We start from the raw sequence: 11368 nt of genomic DNA, 5'->3' as shown, positions 1-11368 counted from the left end.
CTGGCTGCTTAGTGGAAAAAATGCACACAAATAGGTCTTGCATAGGACATCAGTCACACAGATAAGTGTGGTGCAAAGTGTCGGAACAGCCTTATGTGCACTGTTCAGATTTAGTATTAGGGACTCACAAAATTTGGGGACCCTTGATATTGGGTTGCGATCTAATCTGCTTTTGCCAAAATAGTAACTAATACCCTATATCTTTTTATCTTTTTGCACTTTTTATCATTTTTGCAGGATGCAGCTAGACCTCTTTATGTTGGCTTGGTTTTTTCTGTGTGATGCATATGTATAGTGCTGAGCAGCCCGCCTGCTAATACTATGGGCATCATTAATAGGCTGTTCAGACACTTTGCACCACACTTATCTATGTGACTGATGTCCTATGCAAGCCCTATTTGTGTGCATTTTTTCCACTAGGAAGCCAGACCCTCTTGGGTTACTGGCTATTTTCATCAGTGGTTTGCATCTGTGCTGCCCCAGCCTTTATCAGTGGAGGTCTGCTGCATCCTGCTAGTGCATTAGTCAGGGTTTGGTGAGTCAACCTTTCAAATGTGTTTTTTTGAATTTTTTTGGGAATTTTTTCCTTATGTGCGCTGTTCAGATTTAGTGTTAGGGACTCACAAAATTTGGGGACCCTTGACGTTGGGTTGCGAGCTAATCTGCTTTGGCCAAAATAGTAACTTTAATACCCCATATATTTTTGCACTTTTTATCATTTTTGCAGGATGCAGCTAGACCTCTTTATGTTGGCTTGGTTTTTTCTGTGTGATGCATATATATAGTGCTGAGCAGCCCGCCTGCTAATACTATGGGCATCAGTAATCGGCTGTTGAGACACTTTGCACCACACTTATCTGTGTGACTGATGTTCTATGCAAGCCCTATTTGTGTGCATTTTTTCCACTAGGCAGCCAGACCCTCTTGGGTTACTGGCTGTTTTCATCAGTGGTTTGCACCTGTGCTGCCCCAGCCTTTATCAATGGAGGTCTGCTGCATCCTGCTAGTGCATTAGTAAGGGTTTGGTGAGTCAACCTTTCAAATGTGTTTTTTTTAATTTTTGGGAGTTTTTTCCTTATGTGTGCTAAGCAGTGAGCCCCCATATAGTGCTGACCACTGAGCCACCATTCTGCCCTTTGATTTAATTCTTAATTTTAGACTCAATTTATGCTTGCATCATTACTCCGTCCAGTAAACTTCTTATTGGCCCTTCACAAGCTAAATGATGTGAGATCCTGGTGGAAGGCTGACAGTTCTATTATAAGAAGATGAGAAGTCTTAGTATTCTTTACAAAACAGAATTAGGCCTGTCAATATATATCAGTCATGGATCCTGTAAGAACTAAATCAATAATACCAGTGGGAGCAGGGTTTTGTTGAGTGGGATCACACAGGTGATTGCCTTCCAGAAAAGACTCATTGCCTCATGACCTATAGAGGTGCTTATCACAAAATTAGAATATAATCAAAAAGTTAATTTATTTCAGTTCTTCTATACAAGCAGTGAAGCTTATATATTATATAGAGTCATTACAAACCTAGTGATGTATTTCAAGTGTTTATTCCTGTTAATATTGATGATTATTAGAGTTGAGCAAAATGGGTCGAAAAATTTCATAAGTCGCCGACTTTTGGCAAAGTCGGGTTTCATGAAACGAAACCCGACCCTAGGATGAGGTCGGCCACGAGGTCGGCGACTTACGCGCCAAAGTCGCGTTTCAAAAGTTTGTTTTGCGCTCTTTTTCAGCCAATCAGGATCCACGGACACTGTGGGCAATGTGATGACATAGGCAGGGGTCACCACCATCTTTAAGAAGGGCATGCAAGTGATTGGCTTGCTTTGGTGGGCGTCACAGGGGGTATAAAAGGGCGTGCACGCCGACCGCCATCTTACTTCTGCCGATCTCAGTATAGGGAGAGGTTGCTGCTGATTCTGTAGGGAGAGCGTTAGGCAGGAAAGAAGACAAAAAAACTGTTTCTGCTGCTAGCGATTTGGCCTGCACAACACACCAGTCACTGTGTGTGCAGTGCAAGGGGAGGCTATATAGTGGTGTATCAGTGGTGTTGGTTGTTGGGCTGCCTTCTAAGGCTTCCTGACATTCCTGCATTGCTGTTTACCCACTGCTCCGCAAACTGCTTTTTTAAAAGCAATCACAATTTTTTTTTTTTTTTGTCCTGCTGAGAAGAAAAAAAAACTGCTTCTGCTGCTAGCGATTTGGCCTGCACAACACACCAGTCACTGTGTGTGCAGTGCAAGGGGAGGCTATATTGTGGTGTATCAGTGGTGTTGGTTGTTGGGCTGCCTTTTAAGGCTTCCTGACAGGCTGGCATTGCTATTTACCCACTGCTCTGCAAACTGCTTTTTTAAAAGCAATCCAATCTCCCTTATCCTCTAGTCACTTTTGTCACAGCTGTGCCATCGAGCCTGTGACATAGCGCTCAGATATCAGTGGGCCTCACACAATCCAAAAGTGTCCAGTGTCCACAAGTGTCTGCAGAAACTCAAAATCTCCCTTATCCTCTAGTCACTTTGGTCACAGCTGTGCCATCGAGCCTGTCACATAGCGCTCAGATATTCATTGGGCCTCACACAATCCAAAAGTGTCCAGCGTCCACAAGTGTGTGCAGAAATTCAAAATCTCCCTTATCTTCTAGTCACTTTGGTCACAGCTGTGCCATCGAGCCTGTCACATAGCGCTCAGATATTCATTGGGCCTCACACAATCCAAAAGTGTCCAGTGTCTGCAGAAATTCAAAATCTCCCTTATCCTCTAGTCACTTTGGTCACAGCTGTGCCATCGAGCCTGTCACATAGCGCTCAGATATTCATTGGACCTCACACAATCCAAAAGTGTCCAGTGTCCACAAGTGTGTGCAGAAATTCAAAATCTCCCTTATCCTCTAGTCACTTTGGTCACAGCTGTGCCATCGAGCCTGTCACATAGCGCTCAGATATCAGTGTCTGCAGAAATTCAAAATCTCCCCTGTCCTATAGACACCTTGTACCTTGTTTTACATTACTATATAGTTTGTTGGATTTTGTCTACATTTCTACCAAAAATGAGGAAGGCTGGTGGAAGAGGCCGTGGAATTGGGCAGGGGGTTGGCAGCTGGTAATGATGGTGTTGGTGGTGGATCTGATGGTAGTGGCAAGAGCAAAATAGGACCGAATGCAGGAGGTGTTGAGCCTGCATCATCGTCTGGCTACATAAGGCCTCGAACGCTTAATTTTCTAGGAGTTGGCAAACCGCTTTTAAAGCCAGAGCATCAGGAAAAAGTTTTGTCTTACATTGCTGACTCAGCCTCCAGCTCTATCGCCTCCTCTTCTTCGGTTGTAAAAAGTAAAAGCACTGAGTCGTCATTGGAGGCTCATGTTCATGAACCACACCTTTCCTTGTGTCCTTCACCCCAACCAAGATTGAAGGATGACGCAGGCCATACTACTGATTACTCCATGGAGCTGTTTTCACATACCATGCCTGGATTATCAAGTGAAATGGTGAATTACTCAGGCCAAGATGAATCTGACATGGAGTGCACTGATGCACAGCCGCTGATGGATGATTCTGCTGGTACATTCACTCAGAGCACTACATTGTCCTCGCAGTGTACAGAGCCAGATTCTGACCCTGATGAGACTCAGGTGCCCCTTCCCGCACACTATACCACCATACACGGTGACACAGAGGAAAGTGCACATGACATAGAAGAGGAGGTGATGGATGACCCAGTTGTTGACCCAGATTGGCATCCATTGGGGGAAGAGGGTGCTGCTTCCAATAGCTCAGATGAGGAGCATCCACAGCAGACATCGACATTGCAACAGCTGTTATCTGGCAGGCCCGGAGCACTCCAAAGACAGGTTCCAAACATCAAAAGAGTTGCTGGACAGCTTGTCCAGAGGGTCAAAAGATCACAGCGTGCTAGGCCGCAAAATGTCTGCCAAAGTAGGAAGAGTGCAGTGTGGCACTTTTTTGAACAAAATCCTCATGATCAGGCCAAGGTTATCTGTAAGAAGTGCGCAAAGACCTTTAGCCGAGGGAAAAATCTGAAAAATTTGAATACCAGTTGCATGCTTAGACATTTAACCAGCATGCACTTGCAAGCGTGGACACAACACCAAACCTCAAGTGCCACATGTGCAACTGATCACAACGAAGGTAGTCAGCAACGCTACATTGTTTCCCCCACTGTAAACCCACCGGTTAGCACAGCAGCAAATGTTGAGGTGTCATTGCAAGGCCACAGCAGTCAGGGAATCCCACTGTTATATCAACGAAAGACTGATTCTAGGCCATCAGAAAGAACACCAACTCCATCACCATCATCAACCCTCTCTCAGTCCGCCCTGTCCACCGCTACTTCCACCATATGCAGCTCTCAAGTCCAGCTCACCCTCCCAGACACTATGAGTAGGTCAAGAAAGTACTCAGTCTCTCATCCGCGTACACTGGGTTTGAACGCCCACATTGCCAAACTAATCTCGTTTGAAATGATGCCCTTTCGGTTGGTGGAAAGCACAGCTTTCCGCGAAATCATGGCCTATGCAGTACCACGCTATGACCTACCCAGTCGCCACTTCTTCTCTCGCAAAGCCATCCCAGCCCTCCACCATCATGTGAAAGACCGCATTGTCCATGCACTCAAGCAGTCAGTGAGCGGAAAGGTGCACCTCACAACTGATGCATGGTCCAGTCGGCATGGCCAGGGCCATTACGTGTCCATCACTGCGCACTGGGTTAATGTGGTGGATGCAGGGTCCACAGGGGACAGTGGTGGTGGGACAGTGCTGCCTAGCCCACGGTATAGGAAACAGTTGGCTGTAGGCGTTCGACCCTCCTCCTCCTCCTCCTCCAGAAGCGAAAGCTCGTCCACAGAGCGCAGTCGTACGAGCACTCCATCTGCAGCTGCCACTGTTGCACACGATGTGTCCCCCTATCGAGCAGCTAGTGGAAAGCGTCAGCAGGCTGTGTTGCAGATGATGTGTTTGGGCAACAGACACACCGCCGAGGTGCTGGCCGAGTACTTGAAGCGACAAACTGAGTCATGGCTGGGCAGTGTACATCTTGAGGCAGGCAAGGTAGTTAGTGATAACGGCCGTAATTTTGTGGCAGCCATAGGCCTTTCAAAACTCAGCCACATACCTTGCTTGGCTCACACCTTGAACCTGGTGGTGCAGTGCTTCCTCAAAAATTATCCGGAGTTAACAGCCCTGCTCCAGAAGGTGCGAAGACTGTGCGCGCACATCCGCCGGTCGCCTGTACACTCCGTTCGTATGCAGAAGCTGCAGCGATTGCTCCACCTTCCCAACCACCGCCTCATTATCGACAATGCAACAAGGTGGAACTCCACCCTGCACATGGTGGAGCGGCTGTGCGAGCAGAGGCAGGCCATAATGCATTTGTGGGAGGATACACGGCCAGGCACTTTGAGAGCAGACATGGAGTTGACAGGTGTGCAGTGGTCGAAGCTGAAAGACCTCTGTAAAGTCCTTCAGTGTTTTGAGGAATGCACACGGCTGGTAAGCGCAGACGACGCCATCCTAAGCATGAGCATCCCACTTATGCGTCTGCTCATGCAAACTTTGACGCACCTTAAGGAGCAGGCGTCTGCAGCCAATGTTGAAGAGGAGGAGGGAATCCTTGATGACATTCAGCCATTGTCTGCTCAGGGACCTCTCCTGGACGAGGTGGAGGAAGAAGAGGAGGAGGAGTATGATGGGGATGATTACTTAGGGGAGGAGGATGCATCTCGTGGGGCAAGTGAAAATGTTGGCATGGCAAGGTCTGGTACAGGGTTTGTGCGTGACTGGAGGGATGTGGATTTGCCAGAAACTGCTCCTCCAACCAGCACTCGCAGTGCATCATTGACACCGGGAACATTGGCCCACATGTCAGATTATGCCTTGCAGATCCTAAAAAGGGACCCACGCATTGCCAAAATGATTAACGATGACGACTACTGGTTGGCCAGCATCCTGGATCCATGCTATAAAGGCAAATTACAAAACATCATGCCACAGGAGAACCTTGACCTAATATTGGCTAATAAACAAGCAACTCTGGTAAATCGGTTGCTTGAGGCATTCCCAGCACACAGCAGCGGTGATGGTTCTCACACGAGCCGTACTGGCCGGGGGCAGCTTGGTAGAGGTGTTCGTGGTGCACACAGCAGAAGTGGCGTTGGAGACAGGGGTTTCATGACAATGTTGTGGACTGATTTTTCAAGTACCGCTCACACAACTGGTAATACTGCATCGATGGAAAGTGACAGGAGACAGCAGTTGTCAACTATGGTTACAAACTACTTTTCCTCCCATATCGATGTTCTCCCACACAGGTCATTCCCCTTTGACTATTGGGCCGCTAAACTGGACACCTGGCCTGAATTGGCACAATATGCCTTACAGGAGCTCGCTTGCCCAGCTGCAAGTGTGCTATCGGAAAGAGTCTTCAGTGCAGCTGGATCAATCCTGACAGAAAAAAGGACCCGTCTGTCAACCCAAAATGTGGATGATCTAACCTTCATTAAAATGAACCACGCATGGGTTTCCAAGGATTTTGTCCCACCTTCCCCTGATGACACATAGGGTGACAGAAAAAAGGCTTGCTTTGGTCCACCTCTTCCTGGGACTTGACCTATTTCACCTTTTGCATCAGCTGAATGTCCAACATCAACATATGCCACTTTCTAAAACTCCCTAACTGTGCTGCCTCCCCCCCCCCCCCCCCATGGCCGGGGTCACCACCTAGCGCACGACACCGTGTGAGTGCCGTTGCCCTGGACAGGTGGGTAGGCCGACTCTTGGGCGCGGGCACTGGCACAGGGTCCCTCATAGTGCAATCAAGTGTCTCTGACGGTGGTGGTGCACACCCGCCGTCAGACACACCGCCGTACTATGAGGGGCCCAGTGCCAGTACCGACGCCCACGAGTGGGCCCCCCTTGCTTGGGCAGGGCCCCAGCATTTGCAATCTTTACCTCTCCCTGCTCCTTCGCTGTGTAGTCTGGGCCGTCAAATCCATACTGTGCCTGACACCGTCTGAGCCTGCCTCCTGATGTATAGACATATATTTTGAATGTGTACGCTATCCATACATGTTATCTGGGGATACGGTACCCTTTCTAACCTTTGTGCAATCCATACTGGGCCTAACACCGTCTGAGCCTGCCTCCTGATGTATGGACATATATTTTGAATGTGTACGCTATCCATACATGTTATCCGGGGAAACGGTACCCTTTCTAACCTTTGTGCAATCACGTGCAATCCATACTGGGCCTAACACCGTCTGAGCCTGCCTCCTGATGTATAGACATATATTTTGAATGTGTACGCTATCCATACATGTTATCCGGGGAAACGGTACCCTTTCTAACCTTTGTGCAATCCATACTGGGCCTAACACCGTCTGAGCCTGCCTCCTGATGTATAGACATATATTTTGAATGTGTACGCTATCCATACATGTTATCTGGGGATACGGTACCCTTTCTCACCTTTGTGCAATCACGTGTAATCCATACTGGGCGTGAGAACGACTGGCGAGCTGTTAAGCAAGCTACAGCACCTGTGGTTTGCACACGTAAGTTTTTCATTTTTTCAGGAATGACGGTTAGGCCTAATTCCGGAACTGCGGTTGACCTGCACTTACTGGGAAATCATTGTTCGCGGGTAATAATTGTAATTAGAGTTGAGCGACTATTGGTTTTTTTAGGGTCGCGTTTCGTTTCGTGAAACCCGACTTTTCCAAAAGTCGGGTCGAGCAAGATCGTCCGATTATAGGGTAAAGTCGGGGTCGTCCCGAAACACGAAACCCAATGTAAGTCAATGGGGAATAAAAGTCGGCAGTGAGAGGAGGACAGGAAACACACCAACAGTGCCCATTTGAATGCCAAAAGCATCAATTCTTCTTACTTAAGCTTGTCAACCCCCATTTTTCAGTGCGTAACTTGTATTATGAAGTTAATTAAGGTTATTTGGCTACAGACTGTGGGGGGGGAGGGCTGGCTCCAGGTTTTCATGTGCCCTGGGCGAAAGAGCGCCCCTTTAACACATACCACAACTCATCATGCTCCGATACGGCAGAGAAATAGCGGTATAGTACAATGAAAAATACCTCACTTTTTACATCTCATGACGAGGCCCATCTATTTCTCCATACAGAATCATTGGTCCCATATAATGTTTGAAACAGTATATGATGAGCTCCACATAATGCTACAGTATATGTTGGTCCCCATGGATGAAGCTCCACTGTCTTTTGGGCCCAAATAATACTCCAAACATAATGGGCCCCATTTCTAATGCTCTAGTGTATAATGGGCCCTGTAAATGCTGCTCCAGTGTCTGATGTCCACCTTTGGAATGTTCCAGTGTATGGTGGGCCCCATCTATCATTCTCAGACGGTGTTAGGCCCAGTATGGATTGCACGTGATTGCACAAAGGTTAGAAAGGGTACCGTATCCCCGGATAACATGTATGGATAGCGTACACATTCAAAATATGTCTCAGGAGGCAGGCTCAGACGGTGTTAGGCCCAGTATGGATTGCACGTGATTGCACAAAGGTTAGAAAGGGTACCGTATCCCCAGATAACATGTATGGATAGCGTACACATTCAAATATATGTCTCAGGAGGCAGGCTCAGACGGTGTTGGGCCCAGTATGGATTGCACGTGATTGCACAAAGGTTAGAAAGGGTACCGTATCCCCAGATAACATGTATGGATAGCGTACACATTCAAAATATGTCTCAGGAGGCAGGCTCAGACGGTGTTAGGCCCAGTATGGATTGCACGTGATTGCACAAAGGTTGGAAAGGGTACCGTATCCCCGGATAACATGTATGGATAGCGTACACATTCAAAATATATGTCTATACATCAGGAGGCAGGCTCAGACGGTGTCAGGCACAGTATGGATTTGACGGCCCAGATTACACAGCGGAGGAGCAGGGAGAGGTAAAGATTGCAAATGCTGGGGCCCTACCCAAGCAAGGGGGGCCCACTCGTCGGCGTCGGTACTGGCACTGGGCCCCTCATAGTACGGCGGTGTGTCTGACGGCGGGTGTGCACCACCACCGTCAGAGACACTTGATTGCACTATGAGGGACCCTGTGCCAGTGCCCGCGCCCAAGAGTCGGCCTACCCACCTGTCCAGGGCAACGGCACTCGCACGGTGTCGTGCGCTAGGTGGTGACCCCGGCCATGGGGGGGGGAGGCAGCACAGTTAGGGAGTTTTAGAAAGTGGCATATGTTGATGTTGGACATTCAGCTGATGCAAAAGGCGAAATAGGTGAAGTACCAGGAAGAGGTGGACCAAAGCAAGCCATTTTTCTGTCACCCTATGTGTCATCAGGGGAAGGTGGGACAAAATCCTTGGAAACCCATGCGTGGTTCATTTTAATGAAGGTTAGATCATCCACATTTTGGGTTGACAGACGGGTCCTTTTTTCTGTCAGGATTGATCCAGCTGCACTGAAGACTCTTTCCGATAGCACACTTGCAGCTGGGCAAGCGAGCTCCTGTAAGGCATATTGTGCCAATTCAGGCCAGGTGTCCAGTTTAGCGGCCCAATAGTCAAAGGGGAATGACCTGTGTGGGAGAACATCGATATGGGAGGAAAAGTAGTTTGTAACCATAGTTGACAACTGCTGTCTCCTGTCACTTTCCATCGATGCAGTATTACCAGTTGTGTGAGCGGTACTTGAAAAATCAGTCCACAACATTGTCATGAAACCCCTGTCTCCAACGCCACTTCTGCTGTGTGCACCACGAACACCTCTACCAAGCTGCCCCCGGCCAGTACGGCTCGTGTGAGAACCATCACCGCTGCTGTGTGCTGGGAATGCCTCAAGCAACCGATTTACCAGAGTTGCTTGTTTATTAGCCAATATTAGGTCAAGGTTCTCCTGTGGCATGATGTTTTGTAATTTGCCTTTATAGCATGGATCCAGGATGCTGGCCAACCAGTAGTCGTCATCGTTAATCATTTTGGCAATGCGTGGGTCCCTTTTTAGGATCTGCAAGGCATAATCTGACATGTGGGCCAATGTTCCCGGTGTCAATGATGCACTGCGAGTGCTGGTTGGAGGAGCAGTTTCTGGCAAATCCACATCCCTCCAGTCACGCACAAACCCTGTACCAGACCTTGCCACGCCAACATTTTCACTTGCCCCACGAGATGCATCCTCCTCCCCTAAGTAATCATCCCCATCATCCTCCTCCTCCTCTTCTTCCTCCACCTCGTCCAGGAGAGGTCCCTGAGCAGACAATGGCTGAATGTCATCAAGGATTCCCTCCTCCTCTTCCTCCTCATCAACATTGGCTGCAGACGCCTGCTCCTTAAGGTGCGTCAAAGTTTGCATGAGCAGACGCATAAGTGGGATGCTCATGCTTAGGATGGCGTCGTCTGCGCTTACCAGCCGTGTGCATTCCTCAAAACACTGAAGGACTTTACAGAGGTCTTTCAGCTTCGACCACTGCACACCTGTCAACTCCATGTCTGCTCTCAAAGTGCCTGGCCGTGTATCCTCCCACAAATGCATTATGGCCTGCCTCTGCTCGCACAGCCGCTCCACCATGTGCAGGGTGGAGTTCCACCTTGTTGCAATGTCGATAATGAGGCGGTGGTTGGGAAGGTGGAGCAATCGCTGCAGCTTCTGCATACGAACGGAGTGTACAGGCGACCGGCGGATGTGCGCGCACAGTCTTCGCACCTTCTGGAGCAGGGCTGTTAACTCCAGATAATTTTTGAGGAATCACTGCACTACCAGGTTCAAGGTGTGAGCCAAGCAAGGTATATGGCTGAGTTTTGAAAGGGCTATGGCTGCCACAAAATTACGGCCGTTATCACTAACTACCTTGCCTGCCTCAAGATGTACACTGCCCAGCCATGACTCAGTTTGTCGCTTCAAGTACTCGGCCAGCACCTCGGCAGTGTGTCTGTTGCCCAAACACATCATCTGCAACACAGCCTGCTGACGCTTTCCACTAGCTGCTCGATAGGGGGACACATCGTGTGCTACAGTGGCAGCTGCAGATGGAGTGCTCGTATGACTGCGCTCTGTGGACGAGCTTTCGCTTCTGGAGGAGGAGGGTCGAACGCCTACAGCCAACTGTTTCCTATACCGTGGGCTAGGCAGCACTGTCCCACCACCGCTGTCCCCTGTGGACCCTGCATCCACCACATTAACCCAGTGCGCAGTGATGGACACGTAACGGCCCTGGCCATGCCGACTGGACCATGCATCAGTTGTGAGGTGCACCTTTCCGCTCACTGACTGCTTGAGTGCATGGACAATGCGGTCTTTCACATGATGGTGGAGGGCTGGGATGGCTTTGCGAGAGAAGAAGTGGCGACTGGG

At 48.9% G+C, this 11368-nt stretch overlaps 1 long non-coding RNA gene across 1 annotated transcript in view; it reads left to right on the top strand.

The window, feature by feature from the left end:
- The first annotated feature begins 386 nt into the window (after positions 1 to 386).
- LOC141098064 (uncharacterized) overlaps positions 387 to 11368 on the top strand; it is a 41428-nt gene continuing 30446 nt past the window's right edge. Inside the window, exon 1 of the long non-coding RNA XR_012234137.1 lies at positions 387 to 535. This is a non-coding gene — a long non-coding RNA (uncharacterized lncRNA). The remainder of the gene's footprint in view (positions 536 to 11368) is intronic.

The sequence above is a fragment of the Dendrobates tinctorius genome, unplaced genomic scaffold, assembly GCF_039654945.1.
Source record: "Dendrobates tinctorius isolate UK_male_01 unplaced genomic scaffold, ASM3965494v1 ptg000086l, whole genome shotgun sequence".
Lineage (NCBI taxonomy): Eukaryota > Metazoa > Chordata > Amphibia > Anura > Dendrobatidae > Dendrobates > Dendrobates tinctorius.
This window is presented reverse-complemented; position numbering and strand designations above follow the sequence as displayed.